This window comes from Mustela nigripes, chromosome 14 (genome assembly GCF_022355385.1).
Source record: "Mustela nigripes isolate SB6536 chromosome 14, MUSNIG.SB6536, whole genome shotgun sequence".
Classification (NCBI taxonomy): Eukaryota; Metazoa; Chordata; class Mammalia; order Carnivora; family Mustelidae; genus Mustela; species Mustela nigripes.
The window spans coordinates 70866849-70892200 of NC_081570.1; the positions used below are offsets into that span (position 1 = coordinate 70866849).

The window sequence follows — 25352 nt, forward strand, 5'->3', positions numbered from 1 at the left end:
CTTCTAGAGAAAAGGAGGTGGGTGGTACTGTACTCATTAATGATACTGATATATTTTTTTAAAGAGTTTATTTATTTATTTGACAGAGAGACAGATCACAAGTAGGCAGAGAGGCAGGCGGGGAGGGGGGGATTCCCCGCCAAGCAGAGAGCCCGATGCGGGGCTCGATCCCAGGACCCTGAGATCATGACCCGAGCCAAAGACAGATGCTTAACGCACTGAGCCACCCAGGTGCCCCAATGATACTGCTATTTTCTTAAAGTCACACTTACCTCTCAAGGTGCTTATAACATTGTCATCTCCAAATAGATTCATTGCAGCAATGATATCTAAGAAACATTCTCATTCTGGTGAAGAGGTTCTTTATATTTTTGTTCTTGAAAAGTTGTTCACATAGATATTTTGTTTCAGAATAGTCCACACTTCTTCCTGAAATGCACAGGATTATGTAAGACTTGGCATTTCATTTCTTACACGTCTACTTGTCCACGGCATTGTTAGAGATCAGTCTCTCACTCTTCTTGTGAAACGTGGTAAGAGATTGAGAACAGAAGGTTTTCATATTTAATTGCTAAAGTGTAAATAGTTGATTATCTACAGAACAGTTTAATCCTGGTTGGCCTTTTCCTGCCTCTCCAAAGTCTCCAAGACAGAATCAGACAACCATGGAATGTCAGAAACAGAAGAGGCAATGGAAACCCCAAACTTAATCCCTCCTTTTAGAGAAGACAAGAGTTGCTGGCTTCCACTGCCATGATTTGTTTCCAGGGAATAGAAATCCATCAAACTATTTGCATAGGCAAGGAAAAAAATTAGGAGAAGAAAGCAGTTTCCAAAATGGACTGCAAATATAAACAAAATTGTTTTTGTTGCCCTCTTTGCCAACACCCCATCTCCATTAGCAGAAACATGAGAAAGTTCAGATTGATAACACGTGTATTTGGTGTGCAGTTATTATTATAAAATTGAAAAGATTGAATTTGATATAATTATTGGGTCTCAGGCCAATTTACAACTCCTCCAATCGTCTGTTTGCAACAGTGAGCCATGAACGCAAGAATGGCAATGACAATTCTGAACATGGCGTGTCCAAATGAAACTGCAGAGGTTCTAGGGATTTGATAAAATGTTTAAGATATTACCTTATCTGGAGTACCATGCTTATATCAGACAAACTAGATTTTAAGCCAAAGACTCTAATAAGAGATGAAGAGGAACACTATATCATAATAAAGGGGTCTATCCAACTAGAAGATCTAACAACTATAAATATTTATGCCCCCAACTTATGAGCGTCCAAATATATAAATCAATTAATAACAAACTTAAAGAAACTCATTGATAATAATACAATAATAGTAGGGGACTGTAACACCCCACTCACAGCAATGGACAGATCACCTAAGCAGACCAACGAGGAAACAATGGCTTTGAATGACACACTGGACCAGATGGACTTCACAGATATATTCACAGCATTTCATCCATACATTCTTTTTGAGTGCACATGGAACATTCTCCAGAACAGATCACATTCTGGGTCACAAACGAGGCCTCAACAAGGACAAAGAGATTGAGATCCTACCATGCCTATTTTCAGACCACAAGGCTATGAAACTTAAAGTCAACCACAAGAAAAAATTTGGAAAGACTTCATGGAGGTTAAAGAACATCCTACTAGGGGCACCTGGGTAGCTCAGTAGATTAAGGGTCTGCCTTAGGCTCAGATTGTGATCCCAGCATCCTGGGATCGAGTCCTGCAATGGATTCCTGTTCAGTGGGGAGCCTGCGCCTGCTTCTCTCTCTCCCTCTGCCCCTGCTTTTGCTCTTTCTCAAATAAACAAACTCTTAAAAAAAAAAAAAAAAAAAAAAATAACAAGAACACCCTACTAAAGAATAAGTGGGTTAACCAGGAAATTAAAGAAGAAATTTTAAAAAACATGGAAGCAAATGAAACAAAAACATGACAGTCCAAAATCTTTGGGATGCAGCAAAGGCAGTCCTAAGAGGGATGTATATTGCAATACAGGCCTACCTCCAGAAGCAAGAAAAGTTTCAAATATACAACCTAACTTTACACTTAAAGTAGCTGGAAAAAGAACAGAAAATAAAGCCTAAAACCAGTAGAAAAGGGGAAATAATAAAGATAAGAGCAGAAATCTATGATATAAAAATAAAAATAAAAACCAGTAGAACAGATCAATGAAGCTAGGAGGTGATTCTTGTCAAGAATTAACAAAATTGACAACCCCCAACCTGATTTATCAAAGAGAAAAGAGAAAGGACCCAAATAAGTAAAATCATGAATGAAAGAGGAGAGATTACAACCAAAATCACAAAAATATAACAATTATAAGAGAATATTATGAGCAATTATGAGCCAACAACTTAGACAATCTGGAAGAAATGGATAAATTCCTAGAAATATATAAATTATCAAAACTGTAACAGTAAGAAATAGAAAACCTGAACAGATCCATAACAAGCAAAGAAACTGAAGCAGTAATAAAAAAAAAAATCTTCCAACAAACAGGAATCCGGGGCCAGATGGCTTCCCAGGGGAATTCAAGCAAACACTAAAGAATTATTACCTAATCTTCTGAAACTGTTCCAAAAAACAATAGAAATGGAAGGAAAACTTCCAAACTTATTCTATGAGACCAGCATTATCTTGATCCCCAAACCAAAGACCCCACTAAAAATGAGAATTACAGACCAATATCCCTGATGAACATAGTTGCAAAAATTCTCAACAAGATACTAGCTAATAGAATTCAAGATTACATCAAAAGGATTATTCACCACAACCAAGTGGGATTTATTTTTGGGCTGCAGGCCTGGTTCAATAACTGCACGTCAGTCAACATGATCTACCACATTAATAAGAGGAAGGATACGAACCATATGATCCTCTCACCAGATTCAAAAGAAGCATCTGGCAAGATACAGCATCCTTTCTTGATAAAAACCCTCAAGAAACTAGGGATAGAAGGAACATATGTGAACATCATAAAGGCCATAACAAAAACCCCATGGCAAATATTATTCTCGATGGGGAAAAACTGAGCTTTCCCCCTAAGGTCAGGAACAAGACAAGGATGTCCAGTCTCACCACTGTTATTCAACATAGTACTAGAAGACCTAGCCTCAGCAGTCAGACAACAAAAAGAAATAAAAGGCATCTGAATCAGCAAGGAAATCAAACTCCCCCTCTTTGCAGATGATATGATTCTCTATGTAGAAAACCCAAAAGACTCCACCAAAAAGTTGCTAGAACTGATACATGAATTCAGCAAAGTCACAGGATATAAAATTAATGTACAGAAATCTGCATTTCTATCCTCCAATAATGAAGCAGCAACAAGGGAAATCAAGGAATGGCTTCCATTAACAATCACACCAAAAACCATATCTAGGAATAGACCTAACCAAAGGCTGTACTCTGAAATCTACAGAACACTAATGAAAGAAATTGAGGAAGACACAAAGAAATGGAAAAGCATTCCATGCTCATGGATTAGAACAAATATTGTTAAAATGTCTATATTACCCAAAGCAATCTATACATTTAATGCAATCCCTATCAAAATAACACCAGAATTTTTCACAGAGCTAGAACAAACAATCCTAAAATTTGTATGGAGCCCAAATACCCAAAGGAATATTGGAAAAAGAAAACCAAAGCTGGAGGTATCACAATTCCAAACTTCAAGCTCTATTACAAAGCTTTAATCATCAAGGCAGTATGGTACTGGCACAAAAACAGACACATAGATCAATGGAACAGAATACAGAACCCAAAAATAGAACCACGACTATATGGTCAACTAATCTTTGATATTCTTTGGAAAGAATATCCAATGTAAAAAAGACAGTCCCTTCAACAAATGGTGTTGGAAAAATTGGACAGCCACGTGCAGAAGAATGAAAGTGGACACTTTATTACACTATACACAAATTCCAAACAAATGAAAGATCTAAATGTGAGACAGGAATCCCTGAAAACCCTAAAGGAGAACACAGGCAGCAACCTCTTTGACGGCGGCACAGCAAGGTCTCCGGAGGCAAGGCAAACAAGAACAGAAATGAACCATTGGGACTTCATCAAGATAAAACCTTCTGCAGAGCAAAGAAAAACAATCAACAAAACTAAAAAGCAACCCTTGGAATGGGAGAAGATATTTGCAAATGACATATCTGATAAAGGACTCGGAGCCAAAATCTGTAAAGAACTTATCAAACTCAACACCCAAAGAACAAATAATCCAATCAAGAAATGGGCAGAAGACATCAACAGACATTTCTCTAAAGAAGACATACGGCTGACAAACAGACACATGAAAAAGTGCTCAACATCACCCACCATCAGGGAAATACAAATCAAAACCACAATGAGATATCACCTCACACCAGTCAGAATGGCTAAAATCAACAAGTCAGGCAATGACAGATGCTGGTGGGGATGCGGAGAAAGGGGAACCCTCCTACACTGTTGGTGGGAACGCATGCCGGTGCAGCCACTCTGGAAAATTGTATGAAGGTTCCTCAAAAAGTTAAAAATAGAACTATCTATTGACCCAGCAATTGCACTACTAGGTATTTATCCAAAGAATACGAAAATACTGATTTGAGGGATGCCTGGGTGGTTCAGTCTATTAAGCAGATGCCTTCAGCTCAGATCATGATCCCCCAGGGTCCTGGAATTTGAGTCCTGCATCGGACTCCTTGCTCAGCAGGGAGCCTGCTTCTCTCTCTGCCTCTGCCTTTTTGTGCACTCTCTCTCTCTCTCTCTCTTTGACAAATAAATAAATAAAATCTTTTTAAAAAAATACTGATTTGAAGGGGCACATGCACCCCAATGTTTATAGCAGCATTATCAATAGTCAAATTATTAAAAGAGTCTAGATGTCCATTAACTGATGAATGGATAAAGAAGATGTGAGATATACACATATATACGTATCTATATATATATGTATGTGTGTGTGTCATTTGCAAATGTGGCCATTTGCAATGACATGGATGGAGATGGAATATATTACGCTAGGTAAAATAAGTCAGAGAAAGACAAATACCATATGATTTTACTCATATGTGGAATTTAAGAAACACAGGAAAATAAAATAAGGATAAGGATAAAAGAAGATAAAATAAGGAAAAATAAAATAAGATAAGTAAGATAAAATAAAATAGGAATAAAAGGAAAATAAGATAAAAACAGAGATTGGAGAAAACCATAAAAGACTCTTAACTATAGAGAACAAACTGAGGGTTGCTGGGGGAAGGGGGGACGGGGTAATTAGGTGATGGGCACTTGGCGTAATGAGCCCTTGGTGTTCTATGCAACTGATGAATCACTAAATTCTGCCCCTGAAACTAATACTATATGTTAACTAAACTTAACTTCAAATAAAATCTTGGAAGAATGAATGAATGAATGAACGAATGAATAAAGATATTACCTCATAATTAAAGCAAGTTCCCTTAAAATAGCACTTCAGTTTGCAATAGTCACTCCAGATGGCTAGGTGAGGCTATTTATGTTATCCTGGTCAATTATGTAATTACTACCATTGTGTTTTCTGGGCAAATGAACTCATCATTCTTTGCTTCCACCCATACCAACTTCAAAGAATTGTCACGAAGATAAATCAGACAAATGCAGGAAGACAGCAGCTTTAAACTGGGGTTCTTTGGAAGTGCACAAGTGAATTGTGTGTAAGACTGGTGTATGTATGGGCACAGAGTATTTTTCGTTAGAAGCTTTTAGCAAATTCTTTTAAAGGAATCTGTAACCCCAAAGTGGTTAAGAAGCATTTATAGTCAATCAAAAAAAAAAAGGTTTCATTAGAGCTATTTTAGAGTAACCTCTACCTCCTCCCCCTCCCCCGCCAGATACATATGTAAGATAAGGATCTTGACAAAACAGAAAGTGAGTTCCTGAAATCACAAGTGTTCTTGTAATGCCAAGAAAGCCAGCACCTTGCGCGATAACGTAATTGTCAATGGCAGCACCAGCAGCCCTCAAACTGAGCATCCCCAATTTGGCTGCTCGGATCAAAGAATGCCCTTTCTGTCAACACGAATAAAGCCGATACAGCCTCAGAAAAGAGAGTCTCTTTCGCTATCACTGCACCATCCCCTTTACCTGTTTCTCATAATCATTTCTTGACATGCACACTGACCCTCCTGATTTCTAATTCACGCTGGTAGTAAACAACAGATTCAATGACCTAGCCGGTTATTATGCTATGAGTATACATTGAGCGTCTTCCGGTTTCCAGGCACCAAGCTCTCCAGGGATGCAACAGTAAACATTATGTAGCCTGAGCCGACAAGGGCCAGGAAGGAACCCTGAACAATATAGCATGGGGGGTACCACTTGACAGAAGCACAGGAAAGCCCAGCATACACATGATGAACTCCTAATTCGGTCTTGATGGTCAGTGAAGGAAAAGAATATTAATAAACATTCCTTAAATAGCATTCATTGCATACCAGACACTCTTCCAAGTGCTTTATTTTATATCACTGTTTCATTCACCGGAGGATTCCAATAATGCTAGCTGAAAAGCCAGTCTGCAATGTAAGGAGAAAGGTCTCCGGAACATTCCAGGCAGAAGAGCAGGTATAAAGCCCCAGAGGTAGGAGAGTAGAAGAAAAAAGACATGAAGGTGCATCTGACACAGCCCCTATCAGCTCACCAGATCTCACTGTCCAGTGCTCAGGAATTCTTCAAACCAGTAACTGTTGGTAGCACAACAATGGCCACAGCAGGGGTCCTTATATTGGAGATGTTGGCAAATATCACAAATCAATCAGAATTTATTTTTTGTTGTTGCTGTTGGGTTTTGTTTTGTTTTTTTGAGGCAGTTTATCAGCACGTCACTTCCCCAGGGTATGGGAAAAGGTGACCTGACCATGAGGGTCATCAACCACTCTGATGAGACAGGTGGAACGGCCTTCTCTAAGATTCGATTCTTAGCTCTTGGGAACAACCAAATGAGGTTTGTTAAAGACATGAGTACAACTAGAAAATGTCTCCATTTTTTGTTGAGCTAGGGACACACTCAACCTTAAATCCTTTGTTTATATGTTTATCTTGGCATTCCTTCCATAGACAAGGTTACTTGTGTTTTTTATGCAGTCCAAGGCCATTTTGTTGACAGATAATGTTAGAGTGGTGTGCCAGCATAAACTTAGGGAGAAAAAAGGTGGCATGTTAGAATATCATGTAAAAACAATTTAATAAAAAAAAAAAATATTATTTTGGGATGCCTGGTTGGCCCCATTGGTTAAGCATCTGCCTTCAGCTCATGTCATGATCCCAGGGTCCTGGGATTGAGCCCCACATCAGGCTCCTTGCTCAGCGTGGAGCCTGCTTCTCCCTCTGCCTGCCACTTCCCAACTTGTGCATATTATTTCTCTCTCTCTCTCTCTCAAGCAAATAAAATCTTTCTAAAAATTAAAAAAAAATTTTAACATTTTACTGGCATTTGACCCAATTTAAACTGAACCATTAGATCCCAAATTGTATCTGAAATATACATATCATCCTCTAGTTCAGCAGTTAGGCTAACCTCGCCTTCTCAATTATAAAACCACTCTTGTCGTAGTGCAATTTTTATATCCAGACTAGATGCAAAGCCTATGAATAAAGCACAATATCCTTAAAACTCTTAGGAAATCTTTTAGGACTAGAAGGAAGCTGTCCCCCAATTCTCTTCATCTTGAAGTAACATTATATCTAATATGGATGTATATTAGATATATAAGTACACGCACATATACTTTATATATACTTTATATATGTTTGTGTGTATATACACACCACACACACACACAGTAGAGGCAATCAGCCCTGACAGGCAGGAAGCTTCACTGGAGGACAGCAGTGTTTACTGTCTGAAGATGGTAACACTCCATAGCAAAGAAATACTGTGTTCCTAACTTATAGCCATTCACCCAATGCTGAAACCCAGAAGAGGACAAAAAAAGTGCCCGTTTGAAGCAAGTGGAGCTCTGAACTCATGGAAATCCCATGGTCCATTTAGAGCTTTCAGAATGGCTGTGTCCAGAGCAAAATGAAGCCTTTACAGAGAAGGATCCCTTTCACTTTCTATGCGCTCCATTACTGTCTGTAGGCAGATCATAAACCAGGTTATTTATCTGTTCGTATATTGATTCATATTTTTTTTATGTGTAAATCTTCCACTTTGTTCAAGTTCCCAGAAATGTATTTTCAGATTTTAAAAACAACTCACCAAGAGACTCCTTTTGTCTCGGCTGCCATCTTTCTCATCCAGAGATTACTTTTCTACATGATCTACTTTTCTACATGATCATTCTGGCCAACCTTCCTGATGCCATCACAGCCTCTGCCTGAAACCTAGAAGGAAGGTCCAAAGCAACAGATGAAAACTCAGGGCAGAATGGTGGAATAACCTTTTCCAGCAAAATGAAACTGGAGGCCACGAGGAGCTATACCAGCCTGGCGCATGCGGACAACTTCCCTCATCCAACTCTGCTGCTGTGGCGTGTTCTTCACTGCCTGGTTCTTCATGTATGAAGTTACCTCCACCAAGTACACTCAGGATATCTACTGATTATGTGAAAGAGAAGAGAATAAAATGACATTTCTTGATCCTATTATGTGCTAAACAATTCACCTGTCTTCTTTCATTTAGTCCTCACCACAAACTGCAAAGGAGGTGGATTTAAGCTCATGTTACAAATGAGGGCAAGTAACTTGCATAGGATTACACATCTTTCACTTAACTATTCAACCATTTAGCAAACATTCATCCAGGGCTAACTAAGAGCTAGGTGATCAGTAAACAACAGGTGTTGGTTCGGATAAACCGCAAACAAACAAACAAACAAACAAACAAAACATGGTCCAGCTTCAGGTCGGTTTCAGTTTTCCTGCAGTGAAAGTCACAGGAATGGAAGGAAACTCAGTCCCGAGTGTTGCGATTTGGAAATGGCCTTCAGAGAAACCAGTGTGGAGGGGCCTCTAATGAACCAGAGCGGAGCCTCTAGAGAACACGTGTTGAGTGCCTACAGGAGGAAAGGTCCTGTGTTAGAACTGTCAGAACCCTTATCTTGGTCTCCTGGACTATCATTATTGCTTGAAGAATGCCGAATTACCTTCTAACAGAAGACTGGAAACCTACCATACAAAATCAATAAAAAACCAAAAAGCAGGCTGTTCAATTTAGAAGTGGGGGCGCTTGAAGCTTTACTCATATGCCATCCCCCACCAGGGCTCCTGGGCAGAACATCTCAGACTATGTAGGACACAGTTTGAAAATCACTGAGCAGCTCAATACAGCATTGATTCAGGAGAGTGGGCATTGCATTCCATGGCCCCTGGGCTGCTGGTCTAGGAAGGTGCTGGGGAGCTCTTGTCCTGGGACCTGCCTGAGTGAGGACTGGGGGCCATTCATGTACACTATCCCATTGCTCCCCATACCCTTCCCTTGGCAAGGGCTGACATCCTTGGTCTTGCTTATGATCACCCAGTTGTGCTTGGGGTCTTCCTAGTTGGGATATTGGGTGGGCAAATTCTAGAACTGCTTAGTACAAGCAATCTGAGAAAAACAATCTGGCCATCTTCTCCTGCAGCTGGGAAGAGTGTCACCTGATTATCTCCACAGGTCATCTGAACACCTGTTGTCTGACCGTCTCTACCTGGCAGCAGAGAGGAATGACACCTGGCCATCTCCACCTTTCTTGAGATCATCTTCACCAGGAAGCTGAGAGGAATGTTAGCAAGCCCCGGGCAGTGGCGTTCACACCCACCTCTTCAGTTCATACATTGATTGTTTTCCTGATAGTCGCTTGCAACATGTAACATCCTGGGCTCGTGAGTGTTTGACATATTTTCAGAGGCATGAATGTTTCCAAGCTTCCCACTGGTATGCTCAAATTTAACAGTATCAGAGCGATAGAATGTCATTAAAGCAGACACCTTTGCTGATGCTATGAAGGGGTCTTTGGGCCAGTGGCCATTGTATTCATCAGTTTGGAAACAAAATTAAATCTGAAAACAAGATTGTGGGAAATGGCTAAGACATTCTTCAAAGCAAAACCAATGAAAGAAAATATAAAGAACATCCCTAGTATTTATCAAGGGTTTATTTAGTTCATTCTAACAGTGAGCTTATTAATTCATCCTATAAATATTTAGCAAGTATCTTCCAGTGAAAGGCTGCATAAGGATATACATAAGGATACATATAAAGATATATATAAGGATACAGCCTTGGGATAACTTTCAAAGAGTTGGTAATAGTTCCATGATGTCATACCTGACGAAATTCCAGGGTATTTTAGGCTTTCAGCTATTATTGTTTCTCTCCAATTCCCTACCATTCCCTTTCTGAAAAACTGCAAGTCTTCAGGAAAACCATCAGGCCCTGGGCAGCAGCTGATTTGTCCTTGGGACAACCCCCAGTGGCCCAAATGGTCACCAATGTCATTTTGAGCCAACCTCCCAACCTGGACTAGAAGAAGCAGATCTGGGGTGGGGTGGGCAGGATTTTGTCGTCTGCAGGCAGAAATCTGTCTGGGTTCTACCCAGATGAGAAAAGAAGAGCTGAGAAAGCCAATTTCAAATTAAGTTGGCAGAAGCCAGAGTGACAGAGACAATATTCTGGCAGCTTTTCATTGACCTCTAAATCCTTTGCACTTGAGAGAACAGCTAAATCAGAAAGATTAACACTTGGATTTCACTGGATTGCCTCAAGTATAAAATAATGTGAGCAACTTTCTCTTCTAATTTGGGGAGGGTCACCAGAGTTGGAGGGGAAGAAAACACCTCCACCTGTCTTCTCCACATCCCTCCTCAAGCACCTTCCCACGGGGCTTTTGGGGCTCCCCCCTCAGAATGCAGCAGGGGCTCTGCTCTACCTGCAGGGTTGGGGGTGAGTCTCTCCTCCTGGGAGCTGTCTGAGGGATCCAGGGGAAGTGGGGCTTGGAAGTTAAGATCACAGGTGTTCTGCTCTGTCCCTCGCTCTAAAGTCAATGAAACCAGAATTATGTTTAAAAGAGGAGGTTCCTGGGGGCACCAGGGTTGGTTAAGCATTAGACTCTTGACTTGGGTTCAGGTCATGATCTAAGGGTCATGAGATGGAGCCCCACTTTGGGCTCCATGCTGAACATGGAGCCTGCTTAGCATTCTCTCTCTCTCTCTAAAAAGAGAGAGGAGCCCTTTACTTAGAAAATTCTGATAATGGTGGAAGAATTGCTGGTGTTCTCCTAAACTAAAAAAATAGAAATATTATTTTTGCTTCTAGGGAAGAACATGGACAGTTGAGAAAGCTGTGGATTTCTGCAAAGCCACAGCAGGAAGAAAGTGGAGGAGAATTATTTAAAAGGGGAGAATTTACTAATAAGAAATAGGCCTCTCTGGGTGACTGGGTGGCTCAGTCATAAAGCGCCTGCCTTTGGCTCAGGTCCTGATCCCAGGGTCTTGGGATGTGGCCCCATATCGGCTCCCTGCTTGGCGGGAAGCCTGCTTTTCCTCTACTGTTGTGTTCCTTCTCTTGGTGTGTCTCTGTCAAATAAATAAATAAAATCTTAAAAAAAAAAAAAAAAGGGAAAAAGAAATAGGCATCCCTGGTTGCCATAAACTTCCTAGCTCTTCTAATTCATTGACACTATGAAGCAAACAGCACCCTGCCTGAATCAGAAACTCACTTAGCAGACATTTCAGAATATCTGAATGGCCCAGAAGAAGGGGAAAAGTTCAAAACAGAAATGTGAGGTCTCTGGCTATAAGCAACATTTAGAAAACGGCCTCTTTAGGAAAGAAGCCAATCGCTATTATACATTCAAGAGCTTGAACTGGATTCGATGAAGTTTCCTTAAATTTTGTTTATATATCTGAACGAAGAACCTTTAAGAGCAGTCTTTGCTTCTGCTCCCAGACTCCCAAGGACCCATTTTTATTTCAAGCCTTTAAGAAAATCCAAAATGTAGAAACAAACGATGGACAATTCATGCACATTTCACTGTAGTAATAAAGTAAAGGTAAGTCAATCCTGTTTCTAAGAAACTGAGCTCTACAGGGACCAGCAGAGTAGCAGACATAACGTCTCTGTGGAATATTTTACCTAAGTCTCCATTTTGTTTTAATTTCATCAGTTCAGACAAATTGGATTGTGCTGGCTAACTCGGGGACAATAAAATATTCCCATCACATACAGATTTCCTATAAGTGGTTTTGCAGATGGAAGGTTAACAAAGGCTTGGAGGCTTAAAAATTAATTCTGTTGAGACATTTGCCACATTTATTAACTATTTTTACTAGAGCTCTGTATGTGGGTTCTTTTAAAACATGTTGGTGGGAGGAGTGGTGAAGCTATTAAAGCAATCGAGAAAAACAAGGCGTAAGGACCTATTTAGCCAGAGTGACTCCATCTTGGTTAAAGAGCCATTTTGTTGTTTGTGCAGTAAACTTAAATTGACCTCCCCTCCCCCCTGCCCCAGAGAAACTTACTTAGAAGCAAGTCCAGGAAACCAGTAAAATGTAGTCGTCTAGTTCCTAATAACAGAGCCCAGAATACAAGGACGAGTCAGGCCAGATAGAGTACTTCAGTATGAAGTACTGATTGTAACAGTGAGAAGGTCTTGCCCAAACCAAAATGACTCCATCTTGGGAAGGATGACGATCTTATTATTCACACTGAATATGTTAACTGACTAAGCCTTCCCAGGAAATACTGTTTGTAAGAGTTCCTAGTATGGCGTAATCTTGAATAACATGTCACCAGACCGGATGAAACTAGCCAATCAACAAAAGACACACAAACCTGGTGGGTTGAAATACCAAGATACGGGTTGTAGTTTCACCCAATAAAAGGTAGTCTGTAAGATTGGGAGGGGTCGCTCTCTTCGGAGGCAGCTCTGACTGGTCAGTCAGTCAATTCTTGAGTTTGTAAGCTGGGGGTGGTCGCTCTCTTCGGACACGGCCCTGGCCAGTCAGTCAGACTTCTAATGCTTAGTCTCGTTCCCCTGGCTGATCAGTCTGATCTCTAATACTTGGCATAGAATAAAGCTTTACATAACTTTCACCTTGTCTCAGTCTTGTTCCTTTGATAACAGACCCTAACACAAGGTACCATTCCACCGTTCAGGGAGGTGCAGATGAGACTTGGGGGTGCGGGACCCGGGGTGAAGAAATGGGGCACACAATGACCATTCGCTGAGAAGTTTTGGTTAAAAAAAGTTATCCGTATTTCAGTATGTGAAATCTCAAAAAAAAAGACAAACAAATAAACAAAAGGCAGAAACAGACCCTCTAAGTACTCAGAACAAACTGATGGGTGCCAGAAAGGAAAAAGGTGGGGGACAGGCACGATGGGTGAAGGGGAGCGGGAGGCACAGGCTGCCAGGATGGGAATGAAGAAGTCAGGGGGATGAAAGGCACAGCACAGGGAAGAGAGACAATGGTATGGTAATAGCATCCTATGGGGACAGAGCTGCCCAGGAGAGGAATGGGTCATATAGGTTTGCAGAATCACCACGTTGTACACCTGCAACTAATGGAATATTGTAGGTCAACTATACTCAAATCCAAAATAAATGTATTTTTTAAAATGACCAAGAATAGCAGCCGAAAGAAGCTGATAGGTAGTGGGATTCTGGGAGCTCCTATGTGTTTGAAGGTTTGGTTTAAACAATGTCCAACAGGAAGGGAATGGGGAGAGTCTGGAAGACAGTCTTTCCAGAGGAGATAGCATGATGGCCTGGGGGAAAGGGGAAGTTTTCAGCCTGGACAAATAGGGCTGTTCCTCTTCCTTTAAGAGCAAGAGGAAGGAGCAGCAAAGGGAGAGGGGCCGGTGGGGACACCACACCCAGCGTGATCCACACCGCCCACGGCTCACCTGGTTTCAACTCCCGACACGTCTTCCCTTCTGAAGTCCTGTACTCTTCAAAGCAACACAGGTCTCACTGCCCGCTCTTCTTCTTAAACCGCTCCCTAGTTCTGACTTTCGCTGCTGTTACAGAATCTGAGCTCCAGGGCTGGTGTGTGAAGTCCACTGGCCTTCCCACCACTCCGGCTCCCTACTCCCACTCCCAGTGCTCAGCGTGTGGTCCCCGCCAGCAACAGGAGGACCACCTGGGAACTTGTCAAAAACCCAAAAGCTCAAGGGGGCTGCCTAGGTGGCTCAGTCCTTAAGTGGCTGCATTTGGCTCAGGTCATGATCCTAGAGTCCTGGAATAGAGCCCCGCATTGGGAGCCTGCTTCTCCCTCTGTGACTCCCCCTGCTTGTGTTCCCTCTCTCACTGTGTCTCTCTCTCGGTCCAATAAATAAGTAAAATAAAATTTTAAAAATGCAGAAGTCCAGAAGGGCACCTGGGTGACTCAGTCCTTAAGCAACCTCTTGGGTGGGTCCAGGTTGTGAGCTCAGGGTCATAAGGTCTAGTCCCACCTTGGGCTGTATGCTCAGTGTCCGTGGGCTTGAACTTCTCCCTCCCCTTTCCCTCTGCCCCTCCCCCCACCACACTCCCAAGGGTGCTTGAGCGCATTCTTTCTCTGAAATAAATCTATCTTAAAACAACAACAGCAACGCAAAAGCTCATGCCCTGCCCTGGATTTAGTAAATCTGAGACACAGGGAAGGAGGCCGCGCAATCTGCATTTCACCAAAGGCTTCCAGGGAATTCTGAGGATTGCTCCAGTGTGAAAACCAGTGGCCGAGTCTTACTGAACCGCACTGGCAGTGGCCAGACCACTCTGTGCTGGCCTCCCCACTCCCATTCAGGGTGGTCCTCCACCGGTGCCCCTGCCCACGGTGACTGCCTGCCCTCCCTGTGCTTCCGCGGAAACCGTGAGCACTTCCACCTTTCAGCTGTGCTGCAGCTCCGGTTTCCCTGCCTGCCTCCACCAAAGCCAGCGAGCTCCCCGCAGGCGTGGAGACTGTGTTGTGTGGCACAGTCCTGGGGCTCAGAAGATGTATCTGAGTTGAGAAGTTAATGAAAAGCAAAGTACAGGGCGGGGAGAGAAGAAGAGGGACCGAGCATGCGCAATCCGGAGAGAGACAACCACGAAACGGTAACAGATGCTCTTCCAGTTCCAACGGTGGGCCGGGTCCTGTGCTAAGTGCTTGGCAGAAACTGCCCTTTAATCCCTGCAACACACCCGAGGCGCTGCTGGGCGGCTCAGCGGAGATGGCAACTACGGCACAGAGCGGCTACACACTGTGCCCGATGCCCTCAGCTGGCAAGTGGCAGGAGTCTGTAGAGCCCACCCCACGGGCTCAGAGAGGACGGAGCTTCCTTTGGAGCCCTCCTCAGTACTCACTAGCTCCACAATGCTCCCCGGGGGCCTGCTCTGTCTGTGCCAGACTGAGTAGACAAAGAGGAATGCGGAGGACACATGCACACAGTTGCTTACACTGCAGCCCCGCCACCCCCCTACGCCCAGGTCCCATTCTAGAGAGATCTGCAAACCAGTGAGCATGACTCAGCGAAGGACCATGATTGAGGAATGTCCAAAGAGCTACTCAGAGCCTGCCACAGGCAGCATGCATTTGCTCTGCCACAATTTCCCACAGAACATTCCAGAGGTAGGTAGCCAGGGCTGTGGCAGTTCTGCTCCATGGTACCTTCCATGGAGGCTGCTCTTCCTGCCCTGGGGTGTGCCCCTCACGTTCCTGCTCCAAAGTGGAAGCCACACACCTTTGTTCCAGGCTGTAGGATAGGAAAAGGGGCAAAAGAAAAGGAGTAAAGACACGTTTTATATCCCTCCTGTGGAAATTCTTAGAAACCTCTCATGATTCTTTTGCTTACATTCTAGTATCCAGAACTTTGTTGGTTCAAGCAAGAGACAGATGGAAACTGAGCGATGTTTTCCAGGGATCTCCCTGACAGCTGTGCAGACAGCTTCTGGTGGGATGTTCCTGTGATCCTGTGACCAGATAGAAGCCAGTTCCCCAGTGCAGGTGAGAGGCAGTGAGGGCCCAGAGCAGGGCAGTAACTGTGGGGTGGAGATGAGAGATTGGAGAACAGACATGGGAGGGCAGGAGAGGATGGGATTTGGCGGCAGTTAGAAAATGGCGGTGAAGGACAGGGATGGAGGTGAGGATGACACTGAGGTCCTCAGCTTGAACAATGGAATGAATGACAACGTGGCTAACCAGAGCAAAGGAAGGGACAAAGAAGGTGGAGGAGGCTGTTGTCCGTGGTGGGGAGAATTGATCGGTTTGATTTGGGATATGCTGAATTTAGGGCACCCGTTGGAAGATGTTCAGCCAACTGACAAAAATACACATCTGGAGCTCTGGAAAGAGGTTAGGGATAAAAATCCCAACTTAGGAGTGGGTGGGTCCAAGTGACAGCTGCAGACATGGTTTTGGGATGGCTGGACCAAAAAAGAATGAGGCAACAGGGTCAAGAATGAAGATGGGGAGTGCCAAAGTTCTGTGAATTCTCTGCAAAGTCCATTCTGATGGAAGATTCTTGGGAAATAAAAGCTCAGAAAATCTCAGGTTGCATCCTTTTCCCAGACAACCACGACCTGGGTCAAAGTCTCCATTTCAGGACAAGGTAAAACCACTAAAAGCCTTTGCTTTCCCTGGTGAAAATACTTTAACACCAGCTAATGTTAGGTTTGGGGGAAAAGTCATATTTAAGGTTGAGGTTTCTATTACTACTCTGTAATACAGCAGAGCCTCTGCCCAGAAAACCTTCTGTCTCCCTCACCATCCAGGAAACTGCCTTGTCATTAGGCTGCCAGGCCTCGGGGCTTGGGCAATGCCAACAGGTTAAGATCCATGTGGTAAGGGATGGCAGATCAGGCGCGCCTTCTCCCACAAACAGCTTTCAACTTCTGGGTGATTTAATGCCCTTTCTGATTGCTTTCAAGAAATGCAATGTTGATTTTTGGTCCCAGTATCTGCTTCAATTCTAGAAAAGGCTAAAAAATTATATATAGCATCCCTTTCATTTTAATTGACGTCTTAAAAAAAGATTTTATTTGAGAGAGAGAGAGAGAGCATGAGTGAGAGAGGGGCAGAAGGAGAAGGAAAGGAACAAGTAGACTCCTCACTGAGCTCAGAGCCAACCTGGGGGCTTGATTCTGGGACCCTGGGATCATGACCTGAGCTGAGGTCAGATGCTTAACTGACTGAGCCACGCAGGTGCTCTTTAATTGATCCTTATTGTCCTCACCATTCACCTCTGCTTCCACTCCTTGACCCCTCCCCTTCCCCACCAACATCTGCTGCCCCCACCCCTTCTCAACTTAAGCAGGTGGCTAGTATAATCCACTTTCAAAGCACTTATTTCTTGAAACGCAATGACCATAATTTGGAAAACCCTTTAGATGAAAGAATATGATACCAAAATGCTCAATTCTTTGGGTGGTCACTAGCAAAGTGCCTTCAACTGATAAGAATCCAACTAAAAGGGTCTTCAATTACTAGAAAGCACTAAAAGTCCAAACCCAACAGAAACAACAAAAGCAATCTAAAATTAAAATAAATGGTGGTTCAAAACCACAATGAGATGCCACCTCACACTGGTGACAATGGCTAAAATTAACAACACAGGAAACAACAGGTATTGGGGAGGATGTAGAGAAAGCGGAACCCCTTACACTGTGTTGGTGGGAATGCAAGCCTGCAGCCACTCTGGAAAACAGCATGGCGGGTCCTCAGAAAGTTGAAAATAGAGCTACCCTATGACCCAGCAATGCATTACTGAGAATTTACCCCAAAGATACAAATGTAGTGATCTGAAGGGGCATGTGCACCCCAAAGCTTATAGCAGCAATGTCCACAATAACCAAACTATGGAAGAGCCTAGATGTCCATCGACAGATGAATGGATAAAGGAGATGTGGTATATATACACAATGGAATATTACTCAGCCATCAGAAAATGAAATCTTACCAACTGCAATGATGTGGACAGAACTAGAGGGTATTATGCTAAGTGAAGTAAGTCAATCAGAAAGAGACATTATCGTATGATTTCACTCATTTGTGGAATTTAAGAGACAAAACAGAAGCTCATAGGGGAAGGGAGGAGGAAAATAAAATAAGATGAAATCAGAGTGGGAGACAAACCATAAGAGACTCCTACCTATGCACATGGAACATTCTCCAGAATAGATCACATCCTGGATCATAAATCAGGTCTCAACTGGTATCAAAAGATTGGGATCATTCCCTGCATATTTCCAGATCACAATGCTCTGAAGCTAGAATTCAATCACAAGAGGAAATTTGGAAAGAACCCAAATACATGGAGACTAAACAGCATCCTTCTAAAGAATGAATGATTCGACCAGGAAATTAAAGAAGAATTGAAAAAATTGATGGAAACAAATGATAATGAAAACACAACAGATTCAAAATCTGTGGGATACAGCAAAGGCAGTCCTGAGAGGAAAATATATAGCGACACAAGTCTTTCTCAAGAAACAAGAAAGGTCTCAAATACACAACCTAACCCTACACCTAAAGGAGCTGGAGAAAGAACAACAAAGGAAGCCTAAACCCAGCAGGAGAAGAGAAATCATAAAGATCAGAGCAGAAATCAATGAAATAAAACCCAAAAAACAATAGAACAAATCAACGAAACTAGGAGCTGGTTCTTTGAAAGAATTAATAAGATTGAAAAACTCCTGGCCAGACTTATCAAAAAGAAAAGAGAAAGGACCCAAATAAATAAAACCATGAATGAAAGAGGAGAGATCACAACCAGCAGCAAAGAAATACAAACAATTACAAGAACATACACGAGCAACTCTACACCAACAAATTTGACAATCTGGAAGAAATGGATGCATTCCTAGAGACATATAAACTACCAAAACTGAACCAGGAAGAAATAGAAAACCTGAACAGACTCATAACCAGTAAGGAGATTGAAACAGTCATCAAAAATCTTCAAACAAACAAAAGCCCAAGGCCAGAGAGCTTCCCAGGGGAATTCTACCAAACATTTAAAGAAGAACTAATTCCTATTCTCCTGAAACTGTTCCAAAAAATAGAAATGGAAGGAAAACCTCCAAACTCATTTTATAAGGCCAGCATCACCTTGATCCCCAAACCAGACAAGGATCCCATCAAAAAAGAGAATTACAGATCAATATCCTCGATGAACACAGATGCGAAAATTCTCACCAAAATACTAGCCAATAGGATCCAATAGTACATTAAATGGATTATTCACCACACCCAAGAGGGATTTATTCCAGGGCTGCAAGTTTGGCTCAACATCTGCAAATCAATCAGTGTGATACAATACATTAATAAAAGAAAGAACAAGAACCATATGATACTCTCAATAGATGCTGAAAAAGCATTTGACAAAGTACAGCATCCCTTCCTGATCAAAACTCTTCAAAGTATTCATACCTCAATATTATCAAAGCCATCTATGAAAAACCTACCACAAATATCATTCTCAATGGAGAAAAACTGAAAGCGTTTCCTCTAAGGTCAGGAACACGGCAGGGATGTCCATTAGCACCACTGCTATTCAACATAGTACTAGAAGTCCTAGCCTCAGCAATCAGACAACAAAAAGAAATTAAAGGCATCCAAATCAGCAAAGAAGTCAAACTATCACTCTTTGCAGATGATATATGGAAAACCCAAAGACTCCACTCGAAATCTGCTAGAACTTGTACAGGAATTCAGTAAAGTGTCAGGATATAAAATCAATGCACCGAAATCAGTTGCATTTCTTTACACCAACAACAAGACAGAAGAAAGAGAAATTAAGGAGTCCATCCCATTTACAATTGCACCCAAAACCATAAGATACCTAGGAATAAACCTAACCAAAGAGGCAAAGAATCTATACTCAGAAAACTATACAGTACTCATGAAAGAAACTGAGGAAGACACAAAGAAATGGAAAAATGTTCCATGCTCCTGGGTTGGAAGAACAAATACTGTGAAAATGTCTATGATACCTAAAACAATCTACACACTCAATGCAATCCCTATCAAAATCCCATCCATTTTTTTCAAAGAAATGAAAAAATAATGCTAAAATTTATATGGAACCAGAAAAGACCTCGAATAGCCAAAGAAATATTGAAAAAGAAAGCCAAAGTTGGTGGCATCACAATTCCAGACTTCAAGCTCTATTACAAAGCTGTCATCATCAAGACAGGATGGTACTGGCATAAAAACAAACACATAGATCAATGGAACAGAATAGAGAGCCCAGAAATAGACCCTCAACTCTATGGTCAACTAATCTTTGACAAAGCAGGAAAGAATGTCCAATGGAAAAAAGAGAGCCTCTTCAACAAATGGTGTTGGGAAAATTGGACAGCCACATGCAGAAAATGAAACTGGACCATTTCCTTACACCACACACAAAAATAGACTCAAACTAGATGAAGGACCTTAATGTGAGAAAGGAATCCATCAAAATCCTTGAGGAGAACACAGGCAGCAACCTCTTCGACCTCAACCGCAGCAACCTCTTCCTAGGAACGTCACCAAAGGCAAGGGAAGCAAGGGCAAAAATGAATTACTGGGACTTCATCAAGATCAAAAGACTTTATGCACATCAAAGGAAACAGTTAACAAAACCAAAAGACAACTGACAGAATGGGAGATGATATTTGCAAATCACATATCAGATAAAGGGCTAGTGTCCAAAATCTATAAAGAACTTAGCAAACTCAACACCCAAAGAACAAATAATCCAATCAAGAAATAGGCAGAGGACATGAACAGACATTTCTGCAAAGAAGACATCCAGATGGCCAACAGACACATGAAAAAGTGTTCCACCTCACTCGGCATCAGGGAAATACAAATCAAAACCACAATGAGATACTACTTCACACCAGTCAGAATGGCTAAAATTAACAAGTCAGAAAATGACAGATGCTGGCAGAGGATGCGGAGGATGCGGAGAAAGGGGAACCCTCCTACACTGTTGGTGGGAATGCAAAGTGGTGCAACCACTCTGGAAAACAGCATGGAGGTTCCTCAAAAAGTTGAAAATAGAGCTACCTTATGACCCAGCAATTGCACTCCTGGGTATTTACTCCTAAAGATACAAACAAAGGGTATGTGATCCGAAGGGGCACATGCACCCGAAAGTTTATAGCAGCAATGTCCACAATAGCCAAACTATGGAAAGAACCTAGATGTCCATCAACAGATGGATGGATAAAGAAGATGTGGTATATATACACAATGGAATACTATGCAGCCATCAAAAGAAATGAAATCTTGCCATTTGTGACGACATGCATGGAACTAGAGGGTATTATGCTTAGCGAAATAAGTCCATCAAAGAAAGACAACTATGGTAAGATCTCCCTGATATGAGGAAATGGAGATGCAATGGGAGGGGTTTGGGGGTCAGGAGAAGAATAAATGAAACACGATGGGATTGGGAGGGAGACACACCATAAGAGACTCTTAATCACTCAAAACAAACTGAGGGTTGCCCGGGGGAGGGGGCTATGGAGAGGGGGGTGGGGTTATGGACATTGGGGAGGACATGTGCTATGGTGAGTGCTGTGAAGTGTGTAAACCTGGCGATTCACAGACCTGTGAATTTTAATATGTTTATTAAAAATTTTTTTAAAAAAGAGACTCCTACCTATAGGAAACAAACTGAGGGCTGCTGGATGGGAGGGAGTTAAGGGACAGGAAAACTGGGTGACAGGCATTAAGGAGGGCACGTGATGTAAGGAGCATTGTGGGTTATATCCAACTCTATCTCTGAAACTAAGAATACGCTATATGTTAATTAACTGAATTGAAATAAAATAAAATTTCAAAAATAATCAAATAAATGGTGGTATCCTTGTCTAACTTGGAAAGTTTGGGTACAGAATTAGTGTTGGATCTTAGGATTAGTATAAATTAGGAATTAATATAAATTCAGCCAAACATCTACTATTTCTCATCTCAGTGTACTTGGCAGTGTTCACTGATATTCAACATGATAGCCCAAAAATAGTGTAAGAAAAGTTCCTATCAAATAAAGACTCATTTATGGTTCTTATGCTCTAGTAGCTAAGACACAAAAATAGCAAAATGCAAGCTGCTAACATTTTCCCTTTGAAACACGGAAAATTAAAGAAAGTATGGTAAAATATTTTAAAAGGTGAAATTTATTTTTTTAAGACTTTTATTTTGAGATCATGTCCTGTTGATGTCAGCATGTCATGTCTTATACAAACAGTTGTGACAGCAGGCTCTTTTTGAATGACCTTACTTGGCAAAATTAAAAGCTGGCACACCATCTCTGTCTCTAAATTTATTTCAGAATTTTATTTGTTGGTGAAATGTCAAAGTCTGGGAATCCGTAAAGTTGGATTAGGCCTTTCCCACAATCTTGGAAGCAAATGAGGTTTTCTATGGATTCCCTGCAATTTGTGCTGGGGTGTGGGGTGGGGCGGTGAGAGGGGCGTGTGGGGGTGGGGGGAGCCTGGTTCTCTATCCTGTCTCACCCTGTGCTGATCATGTTGGCTGGTGCTGAAACAGGTACTCTCAATAAACGATTTATTGGAAATGGTTGATCACCAGGCAAAGGAAAGCTCTTTGTTTCCTCCACTAATTACCAAAATGTCAAACATTTTAATTTCTTTTAAAGTTGTAGTTTTTAAAATATACGTGTTTTTAATAAATCGGTTAAATATACAAAAGTCCAACTAGACCACCTTTGAAAAGCAGCTTTAAAAAGGAGCCTTGCAGGCTTTGCACACCTGCCCCCCACAAACATCCTGGGAAGACCTGGTTGGGCTCCGTGTTTTTAGAACGGATCACCAACCCCTTTTCTGCTTTTCAGAAACCAGGAAGGAGAGAGGAAGAGACTTGTAGTTGCTACATAACTCTCAAGGACCATAAAGATTCAGGGTTGGTTAAAACCAGCTTTCAAATCGGAACTTGGGTTCTCTGGCCTCCAAAATAAAAAAAAAAAAAAAATTTTCAAAATCACTTTTCAAGGATCACAAAGGGGGAAAAAAAAAAAGCCCCTTCCAATAGGTTCTCAGTCCAGAGAGTTTTGATAAAACCATCACCGTGATTCTATTGTTATTTCCCAGAGGCCGGCAGCATTTTCCAATGAATCGGCCCTTAAAACTGGTAAAAACTGGTAGGCAGGAGCCAAGTCCCTTAGAGTCGCTCATCACAAAGACACAACCCTGGGCTCTGTTACCCGCCCCACTCCCCCAGGGCTGCTCCGTGCAGCCGGGACGTGATATTGCCCCATCTCTCCACGCAAGAGACCTGGAGCAGCCCACGACAAAGAGTCCGCCCTTGGCAGAGGTCAGGGCAGCCTCAGGACGCGTGCGATTTAAATATGGTAACAACTCCCCTCCCACGCACAGTTTCCTGTGGAACACTCAGAAAAGAAGAATCGTTCTAATTCTGCCACCTACAGATTACCTCCGTTAGCATTTTGATGAATCTTCTTCCAGGCATAGATGAATACATGGACGGCTGGATGGACAGACATACAGAAAGCCACAATGATAGACTTACTACTTGGATAGAAGTGCATTTAAGAACCTGTTGCTAGTTATTTATGGAGGGGGTGGGAAGGTGGTGGTGAAGGGAGGCTGGTTTTTTTTGTTTGTTTTGGTTTTCTTATAAGATTTTTTATTTCTTCCTGTAACAGAGAGAGATCACAAGTAGGCAGAGAGGCAGGCAGAGAGAGGAGAAAGCAGACTCCCTGCTGAGCAGAGAGCCCGATGTCGGGCTCGATTCCAGGACCCTGAGATCACGACCTGAGCCAAAGGCAGAGGCTTAACCCACTGAGCCCCCCAGGCGCCCCTTGGAGGCTGGTGTTTTAATGCACACAGACGTGACTGGGGTTTCTCACGACTACATATTACTGTGTATGTTTTACCTGCCTAATTTTTTAAATTGCGAAAGCCCAGAGCAATCCCTCCCGAGAGCAGTGGGGTCCAGTCGCGAGCTCCCCTGGTGTGCGGTGAAGGCGCGGAGGTGAGCCGGCCGGCTTCTGCGCGAGGCTGCGGCGCGCGGGGAGAGGCGCAAGAGCCCGCGGCAGCCCGGCTCCGCGGGCCGCTGGAGCTGCACCGTCGGGGGAGAGGGGAGCTTGGGCCCTGACGGCGGTTACCTGTGCTCGGCAGGGTGAAGTGCGATGCGCGTCTGCCGGCGGCCACCCCACCCGGAGTCCGCTTCGCTGTGCCGGGTGCCTCACCTCCGCGCGGGTTCGCCCGCAGCCCGGGCTGTGAGTCGCCAGGGCCAGGACGCGGGGCGGCGGCCCCACGGCGCCCTCTGGCGGGCGGGTGTGGGACAGATGCGGGCCCGCGGGGCAGAGCGCGGCAGCAGGAGGGGCTGCAGCTTGAGAAGCCAGGATGCGGAGGAACGGGGCTTCCTTCCGGGGACCTGGCCTGGTCTTCTGAGGTTTGGTTTGGTTTGGGGTTTCCATTTTCTCACAGCCTTGCCGGTTCATCCATATTTCCCTCCACTCATGTTGGCTTTTTGTTTGCAACACCAATTATGTTCTGTTCTCCAAAGGAATGCTTATTCATTGTAAAAAAAAAAAAAAAAAAAAAAATGAAAGCACAGAAAATTATTAACTTTAATCTCGCCATTCAAAGATAAGCACACGCTAAAGTATTTTTTCATCTAGTGTTTTGATTGGTTTTTTTTCCTGTATTCAGCAGTGTCTATTATGGTGAGTGTGAACTCAAACTGAGCAATGCTGTTTGAGAAGTCAGGCCTGGTGTTGAACTGGCCCTGGGAAGAGAAGACAGAAAGGCGGAAGGGCAGAGAGTAAGGGCCTCCTGTCCTTAAAAGCCAGGCGTGGCTGCTTCTTAGCTTGATAAACGGGTTAATCTGGCCCCAAGGAAGCTTGTCTTTTTCATCTCTGCTGGGGGACACATAAGCTAAAGTTGCTGTTTTACAGGGAGCAAATAGGCGGCAGTGGCCAGTGGGGTGAGGGGGGAAAGAAAATCCGTCTCACTGTTGGCTTTACCTAACTAGAAGTTTCAATGCCCCGTTGTGTGGCTCCAGCTCCTGCCTGGCACCTCCTCCCAGGCTCCTCCCACTGCTGTTTGACTCCTCCTGGGTGGTCTCCTGCCTCTAGTCTGTGAGCTCCCTAGGGCAGGAGTAGGTCTCAGGGCCCATCTCTGGCCCCTGGCAGAACGCTGAAGTCTCTTCTTTTTCCTCCACACACACCTCACCAAACAGTGTGCTTGCTTTACAGATTCAGCTTCAAGGCAACTCCCACCGCCTTCCAGCCACACTGGGGCCTCCAAGCAAGACTCTCCTCTATGGGAATTTGGAAGTTGTCTCTCTCCTGGGTGTGGCCGGCTGTCGGACTGCAGTAGAGAATCCATATCAAAGTTACAGGCGGCATTGTAGGTGTTCCTCCTTCCCT

The 25352-nt window shown here is 43.0% G+C and overlaps 1 long non-coding RNA gene across 1 annotated transcript; it reads right to left on the reverse strand.

Annotated features, from left to right (window-relative positions):
• Positions 1-286: 286 nt before the first annotated feature.
• On the reverse strand, positions 287-24187 carry LOC132000840 (uncharacterized). The gene is made up of 3 exons (XR_009399466.1): positions 24084-24187; positions 8265-8389; positions 287-429 (listed from the first exon to the last, which is right to left on the reverse strand). It is a non-coding gene; the product is annotated as an uncharacterized LOC132000840 (long non-coding RNA).
• Between the last annotated feature and the right edge of the window lie 1165 nt (positions 24188-25352).